At 39.4% G+C, this 26,943-nt stretch overlaps 1 long non-coding RNA gene across 18 annotated transcripts in view; it reads left to right on the plus strand.

The window, feature by feature from the left end:
• The window catches only part of LOC109446564 (uncharacterized), a 125,441-nt gene that overhangs the window by 73,466 nt on the left and 25,032 nt on the right, over positions 1 to 26,943 (plus strand). For 11 of the 18 annotated variants that reach the window (XR_012495734.1, XR_012495740.1, XR_012495733.1 and 8 more), the window contains 2 exons: positions 15,684 to 15,926; positions 16,705 to 16,792. This is a non-coding gene — a long non-coding RNA (uncharacterized LOC109446564). Of the gene's footprint in view, positions 1 to 581; positions 777 to 15,649; positions 15,927 to 16,704; positions 16,793 to 26,943 lie in introns of all 18 variants that reach the window. The other 7 variants (XR_012495743.1, XR_012495742.1, XR_012495744.1 and 4 more) reach the window with 3 other exon arrangements.

A 26,943-nucleotide genomic window follows, 5' to 3' on the forward strand; every position in this document is an offset into this window, starting at 1 on the left:
ATTGTTTCCTATGGAGGCACAGGTTAATAATTTTGATACCACTATCCATGCATACTGGAATTCAACAATTAAGTAAGTGGATGGCAATGGTGGGAGCCAGTTTTTTACTGTTGGAATGGGATCATATAGATAAGCAAGAGGAGGAGGCTGAATCATCTGGTAACTGGATTAGAGTTGGAGACCTCCATATGGACTCATGTTAGCCTAATACAGATACTCATGGTTACATATAGAAATATATATTAATATATGTACAATGTCTGACAATTAAGTTCGAGAATTTGTTGCAATGATGTTGCTAACATTTTTTCGATACCAGAAGGATTATTCATTATGAATTTGTACCAACTGGACAGACAGTTAACCAAGTTTACTATTTGGAAGTGCTGAAAAGGCTGCGTGAAAAAGTTAGACGACCTGAACTTTTCACCAACAATTCATGGCTCTTGCATCACGACAGTGCACCAGCTCACACGGCACTGTCTGTGAGGGAGTTTTTAGCCAGTAAACAAATAACTGTATTGGAACACCCTCCCTACTCACCTGATCTGGCCCCCAATGACTTCTTTCTTTACCCAAAGATGAAGGAAATATTGAAAGGAAGACATTTTGATGACATTCAGGACATCAAGGGCAATACAACGACCACTCTGATGGCCATTCCAGAAAAAGAGTTCCAACATTGCTTTGAAGGGTGGACTAGGCGCTGTCATCTGTGCATATAGCTTCCCAAGGGGAGTACTTCGAAGGTGACCACAGTGATATTCAGCAATGAGGTATGTAGCACTGTTTCTAGGATGAGTTTGCAAACTTAATTGCCCTACCTCACGTGTGTGTGTGTATATATATATATATTGTGGGGGCAGAGCCCCAGAAAGAAGTTTCCAGGCTCTCGGCCTCACATAGACAGGTGCCTGGCTCAGGTAGTAAATGGCCATCAATGTGATTGGATGGCCATCAGCTGTGGCTAGTTGGCCGTCAGCTGTAACCAGTGAGCCATTGGCCACTAATATAACTGCTGTGGCTACGCTAGCAGAAAGAAAGAGAGAAAGAATGGGGCTAGCAAGAAGATGGCGGCTGGGCTGGCAAGCGTGGATGGCGGTTTGCGGACAGTGTGGATCCAGCCTCCAGTGAGAGTATAGTGCCGCCAGAGAGAATATAGTGGTATGACTCCCCTACCTATGGCTCCGTGGGTGTTCCTTTTTGGCCTCACCATATCCTGCGTTATGTGGGGAGCGGGACCAGAGACCCTGCAGGCCTCCCCGCACGACAAATGGCGCAGCGAGCAGGGTCTCCCGCACGACATATATATATATATATATATATATATATATATATATATATATATATATATATATATATATATATTTTTTTTTTTTTAATTCACACACTTATATTTCCTTGTTCTGTCAACTGAGAGGGCCAAAAACAAGGACACCACTGCAGCAATGAGCACACCTATCAACAAAAGGAACCTGAACTTAGATAAACGGCTGATTCTAGGACTAGGGTAGCAAAGATAAGGGATGAACATGGAGCACCTTATAGTGCCTCAGAGTAAGAAAGTGCTTGGAACAACAATAACAATGCAATAATGGGGCTGTCGAAAGGACACAGGACCCATCAAAAGAGCTCCTAATAGCCAAAACCAGAATGTATGTGTGGGGACAGAGCCAGGAGTGCAGTTTCCAGGCTCTCGGCTTCACGTGGAAAGGTGCTGGCTCAGGTAGTAAATGGCCATCAACTGTGATTAGATGGCCATCAGCTGTGGCTAGTTGGCCGTCAGCTGTAACCAGTGAGCCGTTGGCCACTAATATAACTGTCATGGCTACGCTAGCAGCAAATGGGGGCTAGCAAGGAGATCGTGGCTGGCAAGCGTGGACTGCAGTTAGCACCATGGAGTGCGGGTTATGGATTGCGGAGAAGTGGACGGCATGTTGCAGATAGTGTGGCTCCTGCTTCCTGTGTCTCCAACCCAGCCGCCAGCGAGACTGTAGTGGTATGACTCCCCTACCTATGGCTCTGTGGGTGTTCCTTTTTGGCTTCACCATATCCTGTGTTCTTATGCAAGGAGCGGGACCAGGAACCCCGTGTGACACCCCACATGACAGAATAAATAAATAAGTGGAGGAAAACAGACAAATTTCCTGTACCAAAGAATTCTAAAAGTTTTATGTAGATACTATGTCCTTAATGAAGTGGAATATAACCCCCATTCCTTAAGTGTGGGTTGGATACAGTGACTTCCTTTAAAAGAATGCAGTATGAAAAAGGGGAGGAAACAGTAACTGTATACTGGAGAAACCTGAAAAACACTCTCTCACCCAAATGATTAGGGTCAATATCAGTAGTGATAAATCATGTTGATATATATACCCTTGATCTAATGCGATGAGAATGGCTTTATCTCCATAGTCTTCTTCCCCAAAGCACATAACCCCAGACTAATCATGAGGAAAACAGACAAATCCCAATTTAGGGACAGTCTACAAAATATCTGACCAGTGCCCCTCCAAATTGTCAGTCATCAAAAACAAGGAAAGCCGGTGAAACTGTAAAGCCAAGAAGAATCAAAGGAGACATGATGACTAAATGTATTGTGTTATCCTAGATGAGATCCTGGTATATAAAAAGGAAACTAGGGCAAAACTGAAGATATATGAAAAAGTATGGACTTTAGTTAGTAATAATGTATCACTATTGACTCATTAATTGTGACAAATGTACCATACTGATGTAAGATGTTAATAGTAAGGGAAGCTGGGCCTGGTATATGGGAACTCTCTGTACTATCTTTGCAATTTTTCCATACACTTAAAACTGTTCTAAAATAAAACATTTACTTAAAAGCATTTCCAAAGCCTGGGTAATACCTTGAGACTCTGATTTAATGTGTCTGGTCTGTGGCCTGACCCTTGGGAGTTTAACAACCTGCCCAGGTGATTCTAATATGTCTCCAGCAAACCACTGCTCAAAGGGAAGGGACAGTTTTTACAAACAAGCTGCTCTTTTTTCCTTCTCCTTGTTGAATTACGATAAATGCTCTGACCTTGTCCTTAGTGAAACAGCGCTTTCATGATCTTGGTTGTATGCATGCAGCCGTTCTTTAAATGCAGGCCAGTGATATGGCGTTTAGAGAGTGATAGTTCCCATTAAATAAGAAATCTTGTCCAAGAAGCTTAAAATACCATAAACGGTTTAGGTATATAGACAGTGAAGGGCAGACTATACTAACTATTTCGTTGGTTTAAATCCATGCTTAGCGGGAATGCCTTTAATGTCTCCTTGCAGTGCTAGGCCATGTGTACACAGGTAAAACATCCCCTAAGTTTTAGGTGCAATGCTTTGCCTTTAATTAGTAAGCTTATTCTGCGGGGTTTGATTGTGACAAATGAGATAAAAGCATCACCTGCTGGCAAGCTCAGCTTAAAGGTTCAGGAACTGACAACTGAACCCAGCCCTCTGTTTCTCCTGCAGGGAAGCTGGCAGCAGAGGTTCCTGGGGGTCATATCTGGTGCTGGAGGTGACTAGGTTCCACTGAGCCCAGCCCCAGATGAACTTTGGTGAAGAGACAGAGGCCGCGAGGCCACGGAGCCCTGCTTCCTCACCTATAGACAATTTTGGTCCTTAGTTTGGAAAGGGTGAGACTATATTTTCAGACTTCCACTCTTGGCTGAAAAACCTAACAGGGCAGGAAATTGTTTCATACACATGAAGGTATGACAAAAATTATTTTCCCTGTCATTTTGCTTCCTCAGAAATAGTTATTAGTAGGAATTCTTTTTTAAAAAACCCGTAAGAACATTAGCCAACCAGAAAATATTTGTTGATTGAATCTTACATTTTGCTAGGCACTGAGGGGGTGTAGGGACACAGCCCCAGAGAGCAGTTTCCAGGCTCTCGGCCTCATGTGGAAAGGTGCTGGCTCAGGTAGTAAATGGCCATCCACTGTGATTGGATGGCCATCAGCTGTGGCTAGTTGGCCGTCAGCAGTAACCAGTGAGCCATTGCCACTAATATAACTGCTGTGGCTACGCTAGCAAGAAAATGGGGGGCTAGCAAGAAGATGGTGGCTGGCAAGCATGGAGTGTGGCAGAGTATGGTTTGCGGATCATGTGGCTCCTGCCTCCTGTGTCTCCAACCCAGCCGCCAGTGAGAATATAGTGGTATGACTCCCCTATCTATGGCTCTGTGGGTGTTCCTTTTTGGCCTCACCATGTCCTGCGTTCTTATGTGGGGAGCGGGACCAGAGACTCCACATGCTTCCCTGTGACTCCCTGCATGACAGGGGGCTATTTAAATAGTTAAAAAATAATAGTGGCCTCATATTCATTCATCCAAGCAATACTTAACTGAGTGTATGTCACACCCCAGGCATCTGATTGGTATTACAGATTTAAAAAAATAAAATTCACAGGTAAGACTGATCTCTTTTCGTAAGTAGCTCATGGTCCAAGAACTTACTGTCTAGATCAGTGGTTCTCAACGGGGGGTGATTTTTGCCACCCACGGGCTATTCGACCTTATATGAGAAATATTTGATTGGCGCTACTGGGAGGGTTGGGGGATGCTACTAGTGTCTGATCTCAGTCAAGTGTGTATTGTTAATGGGTAGAGGCCAAGGATGCTGCTAAACACCCTCCAGCGCAGAGGACTCCACAACACAGAAATCACATAGCTCAACATGTCAATATGCTGAGGTTGAGTAGCCCTGCAGACCCCCTGGGCCCTTTGTTAAAAACAGAACACACTCTCCAGGTGTGACTTAATGAAGCAAGCATTCGGGCCCCCTCCTGCCCTCCATGTACTGGATGGGGTTGGAACAGGGTCTCTAGCTGAGGGTCCCGTTCAGGCAGGGAATGGTGGCACTGTTCAGAGGAAGGTCAGCGATTCTGCCATCAGGTCTCAGCAGTTCTAACTGTAACAACCCAGGCCAGAGGGCACGTCGGTCCATCAGGCTGCTCCAGAGACATCACCCGAGCCTTTTCCTTTTTATCGAGAGCAGCCAAATGCCGACAGTCAACCCCTGATATGCACAAAGCCTTTCCGACAATATTACTAAAAGCCAACGACCCTCTTAGAAATTAAACATAGCATGTACACCTAAGTTGAAACTACTATGAAAGTTTTGTATCGTCTTACTAATGTGTATGTATTAACTATCAGTTTTTTTTTGTTTTTTGTTTTTTTTTTAAATTTTATTTTATTAAATTTATTGGGGTGACAATTGTTAGTAAAAGTTTAAATGTAAAAAGCGGCCTTACAATCGTGTTGTTCAATATAGCCACAAGCCCCATGTGGCTCTTTAAACTTAAATTAGTTGAAATTAAATAAAATCTAAAATTCATTCCTCAGTCACACTCATCACATTTAAAAGGCTCACTAGCCCCATGTGCCTACTGGCTACCGAATTAGTGTAGACAAAGCGCATTTCTATCCTCACAGGAAGTTCCACTGGATAGCACTTACTCTCTCACGAGCCATTTCTAAGGCTCGGCCCCAGTATGCTGTTACTGCTAAAAATAGCTTGTTACCTAGCAGCTGAGGCACCAGGGCAAATGCTGTGCGTTATCTCATTATCATTGTCTATTAAAAAGACACAGACATGTTCTGCTAGGGGGGACCATCTCTCGCCAGACATGGAATTTTGGGAAGGTTTTATGTAATGGATGTTGGGCAACATACCAGATGACGGAGATTGGTTTTCCAGAAGGTGTAACAGTGTAAAATTCAAGTAGATAACTCCTATATGGCATTTCTGAGTTAAGTCAAATGTGTATTGTTAAATATTCCATTAAGGTATGTCAGCAGGGAATTAAGATATGCGACCCAAATATATTTCTTTCTAGTAATCGAGTGTAACAGAGAACTAGTGTTTAGTGTATCTCAGCTGAGGATGGGGCGGAATGAAGGGAGGCAGAGAGGATCAGAATGACCTGGGGAACTCTTGCAAAATACATAGGTTGCTACTGCATTATGTTTGTCAGGATGGTGCGGTGGGTGTGGTTGGGTAAGAAAGGTCTTGCACTTGTATATTTTGAAAAAGTTCCCATGTAATTCCATTGTACCCAATCCAGGTGACTATTGTTTAGAGATATCAAAAGGAAAATTTGTATGATGAGGGAGGATGTGTGGCTTAAAAAAGACACCAGGCCCCCCCTCTAGATATGATTCCGTATACCTTGGGTGGGCCCATATATCTACTCATCTCTCCCACTGCTTCTCTTTCAAATGACCCCCTGGTTGTTCCTGTCTGCCCCTCCCTCCAGGTCACGTAGAATGATTGACGGGTTTTACAACAACTGCCTTAGGCGTTTCTTTCCTGTGTCAGGTGTCTCTAGCAAACATTTGCAAGTGATCACAGTCTGTTCCTGGATGAATTTTCTGATCAGTGCCTCAAGTGATGACATTGTGTGCTGCTGATCAAAGGAGGTACCACATGCACAAAAGATGCAATGGCCAAACAGGACACTCAGCTGTAGAAATTCAGGAGCCCCCTTTGCATTTTTTGATCAGGTTTAAGGGTACCCTCCTTCCACAGAAAGGTGGGCTAAGGGTGTGTGAGCAGGTCTAAAAATATTCTCTAAAAGGGCCTGATGAAGCCCTTAGATACTGTTTAGATTGAGAGGTCAGAGTCTGGTCATAGAGCTTGGCTCATTTTTGTTGATACAGAAGTCTCTTACTATAGAGAATCCTAACAGTCCATCAGATTGATAGCTAGCTCTGTTGGTGGATAGAAAACTTCAACGCTCTTCCCCACAACCCTCCTTTAAACTAGAATTCCATTCCACATTTTCAAGGCATATTAGCTCTGAATGCACCTATGTTTGTTTTTCAGTTTTGTTTTTTCTGTTAATGTATTTAGAATAGCCCTACTACATCCTATGTTTTCCTCATCCCTGGTTTCAAATTTTCTCCTGTTAGAAATTCAGTTTTCTCTATGATAAGTAAAATGCTGATCACTTGGGATTTTAAAAACATAAGATGGGATTCATATCATTGGGGAACTATCCAGAGTGTAGTCTTTTGGGTGGCACGATATACAACATATTACATAAGCAAAAATATCCTACCACCGCCAGCAAATGTCCAACCCTAGCTTCCTACTTCTATTTAGGGCAGCAGAGTCTGTTGGTTGTGAAGGTGACAAGAAGAGATGAAACTGTGAGCAGACTGGAGCAGATTGTAAATCAACAGTTTAAATTCCGTCACTGAAAAATCTCTGTGAATGTTTCTCGTTGGAGTCTCCCGGTGCTTGGGATGTCAGAGGTGTTAAATGCCCTAAGATTCTGGAAGCCAGTTAGGGTTTGTCTTCTCTAGATTATCCAGCTAAAGGGGAAGGAGAATCTTAAAGCCATGAATATTTTTGGCTTAAAAAATTCAGTCATCTTTCAAAAGGAGGAAGGAAAGAAGGAGAAAGAACTCTAGAGTGGCCCACAGGAGAGTGCATCATTCACTAGCAAATGTTAAATGCCTGCTATGTGATATACACTGTGGGCCAGTGTGCTGGTGTGGCATGATAAAAAATACATATTTAGTCTTTGTCCCAGTTCCTGGCACAGAGTTCCTAAAACTTTGGAATTTCCAGAGTCATAGGAGTGTCTTTTGTATTCTAATGAAGTGACTAAACATAGAGTACTTAGTTTCAAGATGGGTGCTAGTCACCAGAGGAATCAACCATGTGATTAGAGGGTTAGAAATATCAGCCTCACTGTCAACCTCTGGGAAGAAGAGAAGGGCTGGAGATTAAGTTCAATCACCAATGCCCAAGGACTTAGTAAATCATGCCTATGTAATGAAGCTTCCATAAAAACTCTGAAACAGTGAGGCTAAGGGACATTTTAAGTTGGTAAACACATTGATATGCTGGGAGGTGGTGCAGGTGGAGAAGGCTTGTGAGCTCTGTACCCTCCTTTCCCCCGTACATTGTGCTATGCATCTCTTCCATTTGGTTGTTACTGAGTTGTGTCCTTTATAATAGAACTGTAATGAAATAGAGAGCTTTCCTGAGTTCTTTTCACTGGGATGAATTATTGATCTGGAGTTGGGGTTGCAGGAACCTCTCCAGATTTGCAGTCAGCTAGGCAGAAATGTGGGTCACGTAGGAACCCCATTTGTGGCTGGCGTCTAAAGTGAGACTGAGCTCTGAACTTGTGGGGTCTGTGCTAACTCTGAGTAGTTAATGTTGTATTGAATTTAATTATTGAACATTCAGTTTGGTGTCAGAGAATTGGAAAATTGGTGTTGGAATGACATACCTGGGGATAAACTGAGCAAGAGCAAACATGTTTCTGCTGTTATAAAATTTTCAAATATCTCAATGAGTTTGTTGGGTTTCTTAGCACTGTGCCATGTATTATCCAGTTGTCCCTCCAGATCTACTCACCATGGTCTTAGAGGCTGACCCTATGGACCACATTCATGGGCACCCTGTTGGATTTGACCAGTGAGGATCCCTGGCAGGAAACGGAAGGGAGGGAGTTGAGTAAGGTCACGGTATTTATGGCCCTCACTCCCTTCTTTTGGGCAATGACTCTAGATGGAATAGCGCTACTTTTTTCTTTACATGGCTTTCTCCTTCCGGTTCTGCTCACCAATCCTACTTGTGCTCAAAGTAGTAGCAGTGCTTTAGCTCTTAACCTGGATTATTGCCCACAGTCTCTGTTTTTATTACGTCCTCAGTACACCTTTGTAAATAAACCTTCATTGAGTTAGCCTGATTTGAGTGTTCCACCTATTGGGACCCTGACAAATATAAAAACTGTCCATTGAAATGTTGAATTGTTGCTTGCTGAGTTTGTTGATTTGTTTGCTTTTGTTTGTTTGTTTTAATATAGTTGATGTTAAGCTAGCCGTTTAGCTGCCACTAAAGAAGGTTACCCTATCACTGCTTCTTAGGAATAATAAAATCATATCATACCATAAAATAGTTATCATTGTATTTCCTTTGGTAGGAGAGCACACATTCAGTGAGGTAAATAGAAGGGGAGCTACAACATCAGTTCTGTTTTATGGCATTTAGAATTGAATTTTCAGTGGCCAAAATGCTCATTACCCATTATGATTCTGGCATTAATACTATATTCCAAGGTTTGAGGATGTATTAATAGCCTGGGATTTATACCAAGATAATTCAAGCTGATGAGAGAGGCTGATAAGTGTTGCAAAAAGTCACTGTTATTAACTGTTTTATTGTTGATATGGGTCAAGGTAGTAGCATTCAATAGTTATGCCTGAAACATGTTTCCTTTCATGATAAACATTGGGGGGAAGGGAGGAGGGACATCCCAGAAATGGGTTGTGAAGAGAGCATAAAATATGTGCTTTTATTTACTTTACAGAGGTTCTGCTATGGGGAACCATGTCATGAAACTTACATTTGTTATTGATCTTTTCATCTGAGCCCACCCTAGCACCTCCCTTAGAATCTATAAGCCAATTTTTCCAAATGATTAATTTCTTACAAAAAGATATAAACTTATAAGTTCGTGGCATTTCATAGGAGTTATTTCGGGTCTCCTTTCTTATTTTGCTTTCCAAAGTCATTACTGAAATATAAATTAGGATGGCCAGACAGAATTATCAAAGAATGGCTTCTGATCCATCGATCTGTAGATAAGAGGGAAAGCTTTTCTCAGAAGATGGGGCATGTTTGCATCTCAGGAGAATTGGTGAGAGTCTACCTTCATCCTTGATCATTAACCTTTAGAGATAAAAGCAATTTCAAAGGTCATTTACCCCCTAATGCTATAGATGAGGAAATGAGACCTAGAGATATAAGAAGACTTACCCAACAACACAAGTATATTCATTTGTCAGGGCTGCCATAGCAAAGTACCACAAGCTGAATGGCTTAAATAACAGAAATTTATTGTCTTCCAGTTCTAGAGGCTAGAAGTTCAAAGTCAAGGCATTGGCAGGATTGGTTCCTTCTGAGGGCTGTGAGGGAAGAATCTGTTCTAGGCCTCTCTATTTGGCCTGTAAAGGGCTGTCTTCTTGTATCTATTCATATCATCTTCCCACTATGTGCGTCTGGGTCTAAATTTTCTCTCCCTTAAATACACCAGTCATATTGGATTACGGCCCACCCTAATGATCTCATTTTCACTTGATTACCTCCATAAAGACCCTATCTCCAAATAAAGTCACATTCTAAGGCACTGGGGGTTGGGACTTTCAAAATATGAATTATGGGGGGTTGGGGGAGGTCACGATTCATTCCATAATAACAGGTGTCTAAACACTGACTAGAATCTTGGTCTTCTGGTGCCCTTGTTAGGTTTTTTTTGATCCATTCACCTTCTAATATTCTTGCTCTGGTTGCTGTAGAGAAGACAATTTCCTTTTTCACAGAGGTAGATTATAGCGGTGTGGTTAGAACCTCACATTTTTCTCAGAATATTTCAAATGATTCAATTTAGGAGAATATAAGGTCAAAGTAAATTTAGGGGAATAAAAATCCTTATTAATATGCCTGAAAATGTTCATCTTGAGGATAAAGATAAACAATGAAATTTTGATTATTAAATGGCTGATAATGTTGAACCTTTAGTTAAAGATAAAGTTCCCCTAGACTTATTCTGTAAACTGCAGCTTATATTATTACACTGTGATGATTATTACATTGTGACAAATGAGTTTGTCCAGTTATTTTTCTCTTTGACTTGGATCTCTCTGTCCCTGAAAAAAAGCAAAGGCTTCCAGGGAAGCAAGATTTATTTCTAGACGTCCTATGGATGAAGCTTTGGCAAAACCAAATCTTGGCATTTAATTCTTCTAAAATCATTTTGTCAGTGAAGGGATATTGAAAGCATATAAAGGTTATGAAGCAGCCAAATGGGTGCCAGACATCTTAGGGAAAAGTTTGTACATTGGTAGGTCAGATATTTTTGTTAAGTCATACCAAGTGGTCTTTTAGAGAAGATAGATCTAAACAAGACAAATAAGTTTTTACATATCATGTTACCGAGGTCAGTGTGGCTTGCTCACCCTTGCATTAATGAAAATTGCTTTGATTAAAGGTTGGAACAAAAGAAAAATAATAGACTGTTAAACTCTTCGGTAATGACGTCATTCTCCTTATTCTCACACAACCTACTATGTTCATGTCGAAGAAGGGGAACCTGATGATCGTAGAAATAACATGATCAGTTCAAGAACATAAGTGCAATCCTTTCTAGACCAGTGTACTTCTCACCCAGGACAGCAGCTGTGATGTATAACTCAGGAACAGTGGACTAAGGGGTGATCCTAAATATCTGGTGACATTCACTAGGGGTACACATAAGTTTGGACAAGTCATAGAATATACCTTTTGGTACTTAAAAGAGGTAGTAGTTTCTAAGATTTACCACTGTCTCTTCCGCCCAGCAGTGTTTCCTAAAGCATATCTCTTGAATCACCACCAGCCTTTCAATAGACACCAAGGAAAAATATTTGTGGTTAAACAAAGTTGGAAGATGCCACATACTAAATCCCTCTCTTAGCCACTCATTATGCATATTGGAATATTAAAGGCTTTTCAATGTCTTGCAGTGAAGAAGGCATTTAACTTTCGTTAATCGTGTTCCAAAGTCAAATGATCATGGAACCATTTGTTTATGTAAAACATGTAAGTTGCGAGCAACACATTTTGAAAAATTCTGTCTAAAATTTGCATAAGTTGAAGAGATATATACATTGACAGAGAATATATATCAAGTTCATAGATGACAGAGCATAGATCTGCAGAGATGTATCCCTATGGAATACTTCAGTGACAATCCTTATAAGCTCCCACAAAATACACCTTCTGGCTATTAGACGGGATGGAATACTGAGGTGGGCTGGCCAAGCTTTTCATTCATTAGGATCTTTCTTGATTGTAGGGGTGTAGATGGCACTGTGTGTGTGTGTGTGTGTGTGTGTGTGTGTGTGTGTGTGTGTGGCCTGAATAATCAGGTGGCTGAAAAAAGAAAAACAGTACTGGGCTAATCAGAAGACATGATATGTTTTTGGCCTTTGTCATAGATTTGTGATGTGACATCTCAGCAGTCCCATTCCTCCACTAGTTAGTGTGAGTGGTATTGTACATCCCCCCTTTAAGTACCCAACAGAGTTCTCTGTACACTTGGAACATCAGCAAATACTGTCTGAAGGTGGAGAGGAAGAGGGAGGAAGTCGTTGGGCTGATGACATAATGTCTAAGTGTTTGGGTCACCTCACCAGTGTTCGGTACAAAGGCTCGTTCCTGAGGGAGGTGTGAATGGTCGTCTGACACCCTACAGCACCCGTGCAGCACAGCCTCATTGGCTATGTCGAATGTTGGTAGTTAGATGCACTGATAATAAAGACCCTCCTGTTTTAAATAACAACGTATCTTGAGCTAGCTTAAGAAAAAAGAGAATATATTGTGAAGATATTTGAGCATATGATAGGATTTAAACAATTTGCACAATCAAACGTTAGGAAAGTTTAAAAGCATGACAGTTCAAGGGATCTGCCTTTAACTCTCAGTTTCTGTAAGTCTCAGCTCTAATTTTGGGTCAAATATCTACTCTAGTCCTTTTAGTTATGATGCATTTTGTTGAGCAAGTGTGGCAATCCCTTGGTCTCAAGGAAAATAGCTCCTTTCTCCAGCCTCAGAGGATGAATTTTGACAGTTACACGAGTTATAGTAATCTCATTTCCCTTTGTCAATAATTGGTGTAGGGGTGGCCACGTGTCCAAGTACCAATGTAGGAGATGTAACAGAAGGTGGCTGGACATGGATGCTGGGAAAGCTTTTGTTTTCCCAGTATAAAGAAACAACAGATTTACCTGACATGGCTCTTTCTCCCTTTGCATTACCCTTCTTCTCTGGAAGTCAAACAGGAGGCCTGGTGGTGCAGCAGCCATTTTGTGCCCATGGTGTAAAAAGTACCAGATGCAAGTTTTGTGCTAGGAATAGAGGGTACAAAGCAGAAAGCTAAGCTCCCTCTATGGTTGGGCTGCCACACTGACATTGGATTGCACACCTGCTGATTTATTCTTTCTTGAGAAAAATAACTTATTTATTGAAATCACAGAACACTGTGATGGGTCATTGTTATTATTGTTAACTTGCAACCAAATCCATTCCTAAGTGAAAAAACTATGTCGTATAAATATAGATGTCAGAAGCCAATCCCTATGGATCAGAGAGTGATTCTCAGATCTTTAATGGGGGAGAGGACAGGGCATGGCTCATGAAATGGTGAGATAATAAAAAGTATCTGTGAAAGCCACCCTGAAGCTTTGAAATCTCGCCACTGCCGCAGAACAGAGGGAAACCCTGTTTGTGCTAGTACACTCCTGTCCTAGATAGAATTAATCAACTCATTAACGAATTAATTTTGCTAATATTTGTCAATCCTTTATCTGCCAGATATTTTTCTAGGTGCTGGGAATAGATGAGAAAAGACCACAGTGATGTTGGCTCTCATTAACATTCTAAAGGGAAAATAGACAATAAACAATATAAATAAATGAACAGAATCATTTCAGATCATGAGACGTTCTATATGAAATCTAAAATGGAATGTTGTGTTAGAAAGTCGTGGGAGGGTATGTGTGTGGAAGGCCTAAGAAAGTGATATTTGAAATGAAATTTGTACTGCAGAAAGGAGCCAGCTGTGAGCGACCCAAGGGCCAAGCGTTTTTGAGAGCAAGCAGCCAGTGCAGAGGCCCCAGGCAGGAACAAGCATGGCCTGCTAGAGACACAGAAAGAATCATTTACAGGTGTCCACTGCGCAGTGATTCAGGAGGCCACCCGTGCTCCTCTCATTGTAACCGTTCCTGCCACGGGCATTATGATGTATCTTAAAGCTGCTGGCCAGGCTACGTGTTGCACTAAGTGATTTTCCTGTCATCTGCTTCAGGCTGTCAGAAGCCAGGGGATGGGATAGCTGGGGGAGGATCTGTGTAGTAGACTGTGATCACAGTGACTAATTATGCCCTTTCCTTTGAGAATGGATGTGTCATTCTCATCCCCAGGGGACTGGCTTCCCTGGGAATGGGGTCAGCCCTATTGTGGAGGGCCTGGCGGAGCATTCTGCTGGCACACAGCTGCTTCAGGACCACACTCCAGTCACTCCCTCAAGTGACAGCTGCCACATCTGACATGTCTGTCTTTGGAAAGAGCAACACAGAGAGGCAGGGAGCCTGTACAGCCCCTGGCTCTGGCTCTCAGCCTGCCATTGCTGGTCATACCTGACCTCATTTTCAAGTGATACTTATCAGTGAAGCAGTCACATGAGATCACAAGGTTGGAAGCTCCCTCAAAGGTCATCCTGTCTCACATTCCTCATGTGTTTGTCATTACACAGAAAAAAGTGTTGGAATGCTACCACCCCCGCTTCGAGCAGGATGTCTACTAAACCAGCTATCCACCTGCTTCGGTAGTGAATCCAATTCTCTTTTCTCTAACAGTTGAACTTGAGGACAATTAGAATGACTGTAATTGTTTCTCTGGGCTGTTAGATTTCTTCTGGGGTGCTGTGTGATTGATAGGATCCTGGGAATGGGTACCGTGGGGAATAAGGTGGCCTGGAAGTACCCAAACTACCATTTAGAAACCCCAATTCAGTTCTCCTAGATCTGGGACAAAACGAATCACACAATATCAATGTGGGAAGAGAGTTTGGTGATTGATACCCGTCCTCTTACAGAGTGGGTAAGGGGAGGCAAAACCACTTGACCAGAGTTAATACTACTACAGAGGAAGGCTCTTAGGGATCCACATATACGTCTTGCATAGATGGTTACAGCACATTGCTGTAACGGGCTGCTTTGATTTACAGAACAAAGAAAATCTCATGTGCCCACAGTGTGCACAATCACAGCTCTCTGTGCCTCTATCTGATTTGATTTTCACCATCCTCATTTTTTCTCATTTCACAGATGAGGAAAATGAATCCATTTAGTTAGTAGCAATACCGAACTCAAGTTTAAGCCTTCCAATTTTTATCCAATATTATTTTCAAGTCCATCTCCACTTTTGCTCTCTCAGGGTTGAGGGGCATGGCAGAATTAGCAACAACTGAGGTGAGGGAGGACACACAGAAGCCTTAAGGCAGGTGTTCTTTGTTGCTAGGAGCTCCAAGGAAAGGATTCAGATTTTTAGTGAGCCATCCTCACCTTCATTGGCATATGAATACTGCCTTCTTAGAGCCCCTGTAACTGAAGCGGAGGGCCCATGCTCCTAACATAACTTGTGCTGTCATCTCAAAAGCTGTATCCACTTATTCTAAATACCACCTCCTGGACAGGGTGAGCATGAAAGCCCACTCACTAGGTCCAAATCCTGGCTCTATGGCTTCTTCTGGGGGACCTGATATATATTACTTAACCTTCCTGTATCTCTGTTTTCTTATCTGTAAAATGAGGTTAGCAAGAGTAACTTCCCGAGAAGGTGGTGAGACTAAATGAGGTAAAGCATTCAGAAGAGTGAGTGCTCAATAACTGTTTGTTATTGCTGCATTTGCTCTCGATACAACGAAAGGTATTCCGTCACAGAGCTGAGTTTTCTTCAGCAGTACTAAAAAAATATGTTTATAGTTCATATTACTGGTAGGCATTTCAGGGTGAGAGGTATCTAAAAGGTATAACAACATAAGTTTACTATTTGACTCCAGAGAATGATCTTTTCCAGGCCCTCTGCCGCAAGGATTATCTTTTTCTGTCAGTGCTATTCCAACAGCAGATTGCTTTGGCTCGCCCACCTGAAAAACTGAAGCCGACCTGGAAGTTTTGCTTAGAGAAGAAAAAGAAGAGCCTCTGATGTAACCTGAAGAGGAAAGGAGGCAAGGATGAAAAACTACTGTCCTGAACTTTTCCAAAGTACGCATACAATAAATCTCTCTGCCGAAGGTTCTCCAGTCGTGGACAAAGTGTTGTCTTGTTTTTGTCATAAGATAGACTAGACAATGGTAAGAACGCCTTCCTGCTCGACTGTGCATTTGTGCTTAAAGATTATAAGAATGCTACTGTTTCAAGTTATACACATCTAAAGTACACCCCATGATTGTTTTACGGTTTCTCAGCAGTTTGACTTTAATTTGATCATGTCCTGTGAGTTTGTCTATTTCCTCACGCAAAGCTGATTCTCCCTCTGTAGAACCCAATATTATTTTCAAGTCCATCTCCACTTTTGCTTTCTGAGGGTTGAGGGGCGTGGCAGAATTAGCAATAACTGAGGTGAGGGAGGACACACAGAAGCCTTAAGGCAGGTGTTCTGGGTTGCTAGGACCTCCAAGGAAAGGATTCTGATTTTTAGTGAGCCATCTTCACCTTCATTGGCATACGAATACTGCTTTCTTAGAGCCCCGGTATCTGAAGCGGAGGGTCTCTGCATGTTTCTCTCTCTCCCTCCCTCTGTCACTCCCTCTCCCTCCCTTTTCCTCTCCCTCCTTCTCTCTCTCCCTTTCCCTCCCTCTCCTTCTCCTTCTCATTATACTTTTTGCATGTTTAGATCATCTCTCTCTCTACTGACCTTTCAGTGGCTCAGCATTTTGAGTGGGCAAGGGTGGAAAACAGCCAAGTAACAAACTGAAGCAACAGCTCAGCCTGACAGAGCAAGCGTGCTTTGTGCTGTATCTGGCCACAGCAGATGTTGCCTTCATGCACTTTGGGGAACTATATCTCTCAGGTAAAAATAAATTACTAATATTAAGACTAAAATGATGCAAATCCTTTATTTGCAAACAGATCATGAACTGGGAGCCATGTGGAAAGAAGACAATATCCTGCCCTGGATTTCTTCCAGATTACCTGCCAATTAGCCATCTGGTCTCAGGTGAGTACTTGTGACTTAACAATTTTTTTTTTTTTTTTTTAACTAAACAAGTAATAAATAAGGAGAACCTAATAAAACTTTCTGTGCCACTATTGAGTTCTAGGCAATCCTGCATTCTGACAAGTTCCTTCAGACCTACTTAAGTTCTTGTTGGATTCCTCTTTAATCCCATTTCTCTTCCTGCTACCCCAGCGATAAACAGTGTCTTGAATTTGCATGCTTTCTCACTTCTGTACACACATGTATCTTTCAAAATAGGTACTGTCATTTTGTATGTTTTAAATGTTTAAATAAATGGAAGCACACTGTACATATCATTTTGCAACTTGTTTTTTTTTTTTAAATTTAGCATTAGATTTCAGAACATAGAGCTGGTCAGTTCATTTTAACTGCTATGTGGTATAATTATTCATGAACAGATCACTATATGTATATCCATTTTCCTGTTGATGAACTATCAGATTGCTTCTTTTTAAAAAATTTGTTTTTATTTTTCAATTACAGTTGACATAGAATGTTATATTAGTTTCAAGTGTACAACATAATGATTAGACATTTAGATACCTTATAAAGTGATCCCTCGGTAAGTCTAGTACCTACCTAATACCATACATACTTATTATGATGTTGTTCACTATATTCTCTATGCTGTACTTTACATCCTTATGACTATTTTTATAACTGGCAGTTTATACTGCTTAATCCCTTCACCTTTTACACCCATCCTCCTAACCTCCCTACCATCTGGCAACTATCAGTCTGTTCTCTGTATCTATGAGTTTGTTTCTGTTTTGTTTGTTTGTCTGTTTTACAGATTCCACATATAAGTGAGATCATATGGTATTTGTCTTTCTCCGTCTGACTTATTTCACTTGGCACAATACTCTGTTGGTCCATCTACGTTGCCACAAATGGCAGGATTTCATTCTATTTCATGGCCAAGTAATAGTTCATTGTATATATGTACCACCTCGTCTTTATCCATTTGTCTATCAATGGACACTTAGGTTGCTTCCATATCTTAGCTATTGTAAATAATTCTTCCACGAATAGGGTGCACATGTCTTTTCGAATTTGTGCTTTGGATTTCTTTGAATAAATACCCAGAAGTGGGTTTGTTTGGTCATAAAGTAGTTCTATTTTTAATACTGTTTTCCATAGTGGTTGCACCAATTTGCAATCCTACCAACAGGGCAGAAAAGTTCCCTTTTCTCCACATCTTCGCCAACACTTAATTGTTTGTTGTTTTATTGATGATAGCCATCCTGACAGGTGTGAGGTGATATCTCATTGTGGTTTTGATTTTCATATCCCTCATGACTAGTGATGCTGAGTATCTTTTCATATGTCTATTGGCCATCTGAATGTCCTCTTTGGAGAAGTGTCTGTTCAGGTCCTCTGCTCATTTTTGAATTGGTTTGTCTGTTTGTTTGTTTTGGTGTTGAGTTGTATGAGTTCCTTCTATTAACACCTTATTGGACATATCATTGGCAAACATCTTCCCCCATTCAGTGTGTTGTCTTTTTCGTTATCTTTTTGGTTTCCTTTGCTGTGCAAAATCTCTTTAGTTTGATGTAGCACCATTTGTTCATTTTTTATTTTGCTTCTTTTGCCCAAGAAGACATATCCAAATATATATATTGCTAAGAGTGATGTCAGAGAATTTACTGCCTATAGTTTCTCCGAGGAGTTTTATGGTTTCATGTCTTACATTTAAGTCATGAATCCATTTTGAGTTTATTTTTGTATATGGTGTAAGGAAGTGATCCAATTTCATTTTTTCCCCAAACCATTTGTTGAAGAGACTGTCTTTACTCCATTGTATATTCTTGCCTCTTTTGTCTTAGATTAATTGACCATTATAGGTGTGAGTTTATTTCTGGGTTCTCTATTCTGTTCCATTGATCTACGTGTCGATTTTTTGTGCCAGTACCGTGCTGTTTCAAGGTATAGAGCTTTGACAAATGTTGTTGGCCCACCTGAGAGTCAAATTATACCTCCTGCCACTATAGAACCTGACATGGATAGGGCGCTTTTAGACTCCCATAGGGCAATGAGTTAGGGGCACTCTCGGGCTGGGAATGCCACTTTGGGGACAGCCATTTCTTTTTTGTCATATGGGCTTAATCGACATGAGGCTGCTATAAAAAAGTATTTTGTTTTCATTGTGCTTGTTTATTCTGTAAATAAGGGCATAATGTAAATTTTTCTGTGCTCCATTTCTGCACCAAGAATTATTCCACATGCTCATGATAAAGCTCATTTGCTCAGCAGGGTATAGTTACAGTTAAACCATTATATTCACAGAGATGAAATTTTATCATTTTAATGAAAATATTCAGCTCCTCATGGGTTTATTTTTGCCTTCCCAAATAGAGTGAGAGCATAAAAAACTGGTAGTAACTTGGTAGTAAAGTGACTTCGGGGTGGGCATATGTTAATTAATTTATACAGAATCATGGGTCCCCTTCCTAATACCCTTGCTTCCTCCCTTGTTCTTGCTGCCTCCCCAGGCCTGGATGACTGCCTCCTCTCTGATTCTAGCCCCTCCCTTCAATTTGTCCCGCTTGCATTTCGTCTTCCTCAATCACTGTTTTCATCACATTAGTTCTATGCTCAGAATCCCTCCAGGGATCTTCATTTCCCACCACATCAAATCCAAATGCAGTTGCCTGTTTTCAAGTCTTCTCCTAATCCATTCTTTTATTATGTTTCCAACTTTATTTCCTTTGCCAGATGTGGTGCTGGTTCCTGAGGTTTAGAGATAATGGAAATTTTGTACACAAAAGCAAAACAAAACAAAACAAAAACAATCTGCATCATTTTTGTGAAGCACAATTTAGCCTCATTCCTTTAAACAAACGAACAAATCAGCAGTGATTGCTCACCTCCCCACAGGACATCTGAGTGAGACTAAGGGGTCCTCTGGGGGCAGGTGGAGGAAAGATGTATGTCCTACTCTTTCTCCAGATACTGGGAGAAGATTAGGCTCTGAGAAAGGTGACTTGATTCACTGGAGTGGTTTGTGAAAAGTTCGGCCATTTTGATAAGACAGGCGGAATGCAAGCAACTCAGAAGGCAAGTGTGAAAGATAGTAAATTTCAAGTCAAGAAGGGCTGGTTCAAAAATTTGGGAAGAGGTATATCCTGCACAAGGCAGAACTCAGCAGATCACAAAGCCCCAGAGAAATCCTGCTGGGGATGGTAAAGGAGGTTCGGGAGGCTTACCTATTGGAGTAGGTATGTAACATCTGTGAATATAGCTTATTTTCAACTTTTTGTTTATTGTGTGGGGAGGTGTGTTTGATTATCATTTACCTTGTTTTTCTATAACTATTTCAATAAGTCCTGGCTCTTGCACTTAGTAGCTGTATGATTTGGGGCAAGTTTCTTTGTCCCTAAAGTGGAGGTAATAACGGTACAAGAGTATTTGGGGTTGTTGTGAGAACTAAAGAAGATCATACATTTAAAGAGCATGGAACATAATCCAAGACAAAAATGTTAGCTATTTTTCCTATCATCCTAATTATTACTAGTACACAAAAGCTGCTCTTCACTTGAGTACCTGCTAAAATGCCACCTTCTCTCAAAATACCTTCCGGTCGATTCAGTTTAGCAAACATTTACTGAGTGCTTAATATGTGCCAGATACTGATGTAGCACTGATGATACTACAAGTAAAACATTGACCTATCCCTTGAGTAGCTTACCTTCTAGTAGGGAAGGCAAATCCATAAGCAGATTATTTCAGTTTAATGCTGGACTGTCTAATACAACCACTGCTAACCACATGTGGCTACTGAGCCCTTGAAATGTGGCCAGTCTGAATTGAGAGGCACTCTAAATGTAAAATACACAATGGATTAGAGAGACTTGATATGATAAAAGACTGTAAAATATCTAATCCATAATTTTAATATGGTATTGATTACCTGTTTAAATAACATTCTCAGTATGCTGGGTTAAATAAACTACATAATTAAAATGAATTTAAGCCACTTTTTAATTTTTAAAAACTGTGCTACTAGAAAATTTAAACTTTTGTGGCTCCCGTCATGTTTCTATTGGATGGCACTGGCGTAGGGCGCTTCCATGGAGGTTAAAGCAGTGTGCTAGGGAATGGAGAGGCACCAGTCACAGCCTGGCGCTGGAAGGAAGGCTGCCTGGAGGAGCAGATGCATCCTGAGCTGCGTCTTAACAGATGAGCAGAGGTTATCCAGGCAGTGACCACTCTAAGAGCATTCCAGACCGAGGTAGCAGGAACAGCATAGAAAGAATGGAGTTTGTGAGAATATTGAAAGCAGTTGGTTGCTCCAGAGCACACAGTATTGTGAGCTGGGAACTGGAAGAAGATGAAGCTGCCAAAGAAGTGAGGCCTGGCTTTCCCATTTCTAACATCCTGTTGTCATTAACTGCTCTGCTTCTTGTCTTATACATGAGGTCTGGTTCTTTTTCCACTACTTGTTTGGTTGAAGTTCTGGACTATCAGCTGTTGAAAGCTGGATGTTTATGTCTGTACAAGAATAGGACTGTGCTGGAGGATTGCACTAATGAATGTGCATGTGCTACTCAGAAGGCAGAAGGCCGTTTTTCCTTCAGCAGGTGGTCAGCCCTAAACAGTGGATAGGCGGCCGGAAAATGTTACCTAGAGTATGGGACTAATGAATGAGAATCATATAAGAAGGTGAGAGCGTTTGGTATTTTCTGATTCAGTCAGTCCAAGACGAGTATACGAGGCTGCATTCGCACCCATTTGGATTTCAGTGGGACTCCTCCCCCGACCCCAAACTCCCACCTATAAGGACTATAACTATTTATCAGATGACATTAATTTGGAAGTTGATTATATCCATTCTATCACAAATCACTCTCAGGTCTTCTCCCTTTAATAAGTTATTATTAAATGGATAGTTAGTAGATCATGCAAGAGTCGGTGGAGGAGAAGTAGCAAAAGGAGATTCTGAAAACCTAAAATGAATGGAGAAGTGGGGAGTTAAAGGGCATCTTCCACGTCTGCTTCTCACTCTTTAATGTATATGTGAATCACATGGGGATCTTGGGAAAATGCCGGCTCTCATTCATTAGGTCTAGGGGTGGAAGCAACAACCTGCATTTTTATCAAGTTCCCAAGTGATGTCAGTGCTGCTGACCAATGGACCTCACTTTGAATGGCAAGGTCTTTGAGTGTATTTAATACAATAGTTTACCATAGGAATGCGTATGTATTCTCAGTAGCACATTGCAATGACATTGAACTATCTTTTGTGAACATGTTTCATACAACATCTTATTAGCTACATAATGTTTAATCATATCAAAATTTTGTAGTTTATTCAAGCACTCCCCTAGTGGCCATTTAGGTTGGTTGCTTTCATTTTTTTGTCATTATAATCAATGCTTTAATAAACATCTATGAATCTAAGGTTTATATACACTTTCGCTTAGGTAAATTCCTAAAAGTGAAATTACTGGGTAAAAAAGAAAGACTATTTAAAGTTTTTTAGTTTATTTGTATATTTGTCATATTGTCCTGTAGGAAAATTGTGCTAATGTGTGTGTGTTACCACCAACAGTACGAGTACCAATTTTTCTACATACTTGCCCCCATTATCGTTAAAAGAAAAAAAAAAAACAACCTTTCACAATTTGAAGAACAAAAATAAATTGTATTTCATTGTTTTATTTTGCATTTTAATAACTAGTGAGATTGAAAATTTTTTACATTTCTCTATTGCCATTTTAATTTCTTCCTTTTGGGAACTAATTTTTCATATCTGTTGCTCATTTTTTTATTAGGGCATTTTTATTTTTATTTTTCTTAATGGCTTGTAGTAATTAATTTAGTGCAAAAATATCCCAAATATTTTTCCCAGTTTACTTGGTTTTTAGTTTTGTATTGCATTACAACTCGAATGTGTTCTGAATTGGGCCTTCTATCAGATTGTTCTTGATTTGTAGGAAAGTTGTTTTTTGTGTATGTGTTATTTAACTGGTAAGCTTGCTAAACATTTATGATCATTTGAATAGTTTTTTAAGTAATTTTGAATCTTATCTCTTTTTCTTGACTTACGGTATTAGCTAGAAATTCCAGAACAATGCTAAATAATAGTGGTGGTAATGGGCATTCTTGTTTTGTTACTGACTTTAATAAGAATACCTTAATGTTTCATTATTAAGCATACTTTTGGTTTAAGATACATATCAAACCAAATATATATAAATATCTACATATATATACATATATATAGGAAATAACCATTTATTGAGATATTTTCACAATTTACAAACCAACAGTAAATGCTCAATTTTATCAAATATCTTTTAGCATCTGTTTATGTGAGTGTTGACTCTGTGTGTGTGCCTCTGTGTTTTGAAAACTTTTTATTGAGATATAATTGACATATAACATTATATTAGTTTCAGGTGTACAACATAATTTGATATTTGCATACATTGCAAAGTAGTCACCATAGTAAGTCTAGTTAACATTCTTTACCATACATAGTTACAAAAAAATATTTTTGTGTGTGATGAGAACTTTTAAGATTTACTCTCTCAGAAACTTTCAAATATGCAATACAGTATTAACTATAGTGATGATGCTGTACATTAAATCCCCATGACTCATTTATTTTATAATGGGAAGTTTGTACCTTTTGAACACCTTTCACACATATTGCCTACCCCAAGTCCCCAGCAACCAGTTCTCTGTATCTATGACCTTGGTTTTTTTGTTTGTATGGTTGGTTGGTTGGTTGGTTGGTTTTTTAAGATTTCACATATAAATGAGATCATTTGGCATTTGTCTTTCTGACTTATTTCACTTAGCATAATGCCCTCAAGGTCCATCCATGTTGTTGTAAATGGCAAGGTTTTCTTTCTTTTCTATTGCTAAATAATATCTCAATGTGTGTGTGTGTGTGTGTGTGTGTGTGTGTGTGTGTAGTGTGTATAAAGTCACATTTTCTTCATTCATTCATCCATTGATGGAGACTTAAGTTTTTTCCATATCTTGGTTATTGTAAATAATGGTGCAGTGAACATGGGCGTGCAGATATCTTTTTATTTTCTTCAGATAAATACCCAGAAGTAGAGTTGCTGGATCATATGGTAGTTCTATTTTTAATTTTTTGAGGAACCTCCATATTGTTTTCCATAATGGCTGCACCAATTTACATTCCCACTAGTAGAGCACAAAGGTTCCCTTTTTCCACATTGTGCCAATACTTGTTATTTCTTATCTTTTTGATAATAGCCATTCTAATGGGTGTGAGATGATATCTCATTGTGGTTTTGATTTGCATTTCCCTGATGATGAGTGATGCTGAGTATCTTTTTATGTACCTGTTGGCCATCTGTATGTCTTCATTAGAAAAATGTATACTCAGAACTTCTGCCCATTTTTAAAATTGATTGTTTTGTTTGTTCTATTGAGTTTTGTGAGTTCTTCATATGGTTTGGATATTAACCCCTTATCAGATACATGATTTGCAAATATATTCTCCATTCAATAGGGTGCATTTTCATTTCGTTGATACTTTATTGTGCAGAAGCTTTTAAGTTTGATGCAGTCCTACTTGTTTATTTTTGCTTTTGTAGCCTTTGCTTTTGATGTCAAATCCAAAAAAATCATCTCCAAGACTAATGTCAAGGAGCTTATTGCTTCTGTTTGCTTCTAGGATTGTTATGGTTTCAAGTCTTCTATCCATTTTGAGTTAATTTTTGTGTATAGTATAAGGGGTCCAATTTCATTCTTTTGCATGTTGTTGTCCAGTTTTTCCAACACCATTTATTGAAGAGACTGTCTTTTCCACATTGTGTAATCCTGGCTCCTTTATTGTAAATTATTGACCATACGGGCTTATTTCTAAGCTCTCTCTTCTATTCCATTGATCTTCGTATCTGTTTTATGCCAATCTCATATAATTTTGATAACTATAGCTTTGTGATATAGTTTGAAATCAGGAAATGTGATGACTTCTGCTTTGTTTTCCTTTCTCAAAATTGCTTGGTTAATATTGGATTTTAATTTTAGGATTGTTCATTTCTGTAAAAAATGTCATTGTAATTTTGATAAAAGACTGTATTGAGTCTGTAGATTGCTTTGCGTCGTATGGACATTTTAACAGTATTCTTCCAATCTATGAGCATAGCATGTTTTTCCACTTATTTGTGTTTTCCTCAATTTCTTTCATTAATATCTTATCGTTTTTAGTGTATAGGTCTTTCACCTCCTTGGTTAAATTTATTCCTAGGTTTTTAACTCTTTTTGATATAATTGTAATATATATGGGATTGTTTTCTTAACTTCTAATTGCTTGTTATTAGTGTATAGATATGCAACAGATATTTTTATATTGATTTTGTATCCTGCAACTTTACTGAATGTGTTTATTAGTTCTAATAGTTTTTGGTTGGAGTATGTAGAGTTTTCTATATAAAATATGCCATCTGCAAATAGTGACAGTTTTACATCTTCCTTTCCAAACTGTATGTCTTTTATTTCTTTTTCTTGCCTAATTGCTCTGGCTAGGAATTCGAATGGTATGTTGAATGAAGTGGTAAGAATAGGCATCTTTGTCTTTTTCCTGATCATAGAGGAAAAGCTTTCAGCTTTTCATAGTTGGATATGTTAGTTGTGGGCTTGGCACATATGGCCTTTAGCATCTTAAGGTACATTCCCTCTATACCCACCTTGTTGAGAGTTTTTATCATAAATGGTTGTTAAATTTTGTCAGATGCTTTTCCTGTATCTATTGAGATGATCATATGAATTTTATCCTTCATTTTGTTAAAATGTGATTTATCACATTGATTGATTTGTGGATATTGAACCATCCTTGCATTCCTGGAATGACTCCCACTTGATAATGGTGTATGATCTTTTTAATGTATTGTTGAATTTGGTTTGCTAATATTTTGTGGAAGATTTTTACATTTATCTTCTCAAGGGTATTCATCTGTAATTTTCTTATGTTTTTTTCTGTTTTGGGGAAGTCTGTATCTCCCTTGAAACTATTTCAAACTTGGGGAAAATGTGTAAGTACAGTATAGAGAGCTCTTTTTTGTTTTGTTTTTGAACCATTTGAGAGTATATGTTGCTCTCATGATGCCCCATCAACCCTGAGTACTTTAGTGTATATTTTATACAAACAAGAAATACTAGACTATCAAAATCAGGAAATAAACACTCATAGATACATTACTATCATTTAATCTTTAGATCCCATTCAAGTTCTGCCAAATGCCACAGGCATGTCCCAGTAACATCCAGTTCATAATCATACGCTCTCCATAGAAAAATTACACCGATATGTCAATAGTAGCATTTTTCATAATAGTCAAAAATGGAAGCAACCCAAATGTCTATCAGCTGATGTGTAGGTAAATGAAATATGGTGTCTCCATATAATGGAGTATTATTTGACCAAAAAAAAGGAATGAAGTATTGATACATATTAAAATACGGATGAACTTTGAAAAAATTGTGCTAGTTGAAAGAAGCCAGTCATGAAATACCACATATTGTATGATTCCATTTATATGAAAAGCTCAGAATAGGCAAATCCATAGATTGAAAGTAAATTAGTGTTACCTAGAGATTGGGGGTGTTGGAAAAAGGAATGGGGAGTAACTGTTATTGGGTACAGGCTTCTTTTTGGGTTGATGAAAATGTTCTAAAATTACATGGTGGTGATAGCTATACATTTATGTTAATCTACTGAAAAGCATTTCTACATTGGAAGGGTGAAATTTATAAAATGTGAATTATATCTCAATCAAGTTGTTACTGAAGAAAGTAATTGTACGTTGCATTTACTCATCATAATTCTAGTCTCCTTCAATGTGGAACAATTGTTCAATCTTTTCTTGGCTTTATTGACCTTGACAATTTTGAAAATTATAGGTCAGTTCTTTTTAGATTGTTCCTCAGTTTTAGTTCTATCTTTTCTTACTATTTTATTCAGGTTATGCATCTTGGCCAGAAATATCATAGAAAGGATACTATATTGTTCTCATTGTATCTCACAAGTGGTATATAATTTTAATTTGTCTCATTACTGGTGATGTTCAATGTGATCACTTGATAAAGGTATTTTATGTCAGGTTTCTCTCCTGTATAGTTATTCTTTTCCCTTTTAAATAATTTTA

Source organism: Rhinolophus sinicus, linkage group LG04, assembly GCF_036562045.2.
Source record: "Rhinolophus sinicus isolate RSC01 linkage group LG04, ASM3656204v1, whole genome shotgun sequence".
NCBI lineage: Eukaryota > Metazoa > Chordata > Mammalia > Chiroptera > Rhinolophidae > Rhinolophus > Rhinolophus sinicus.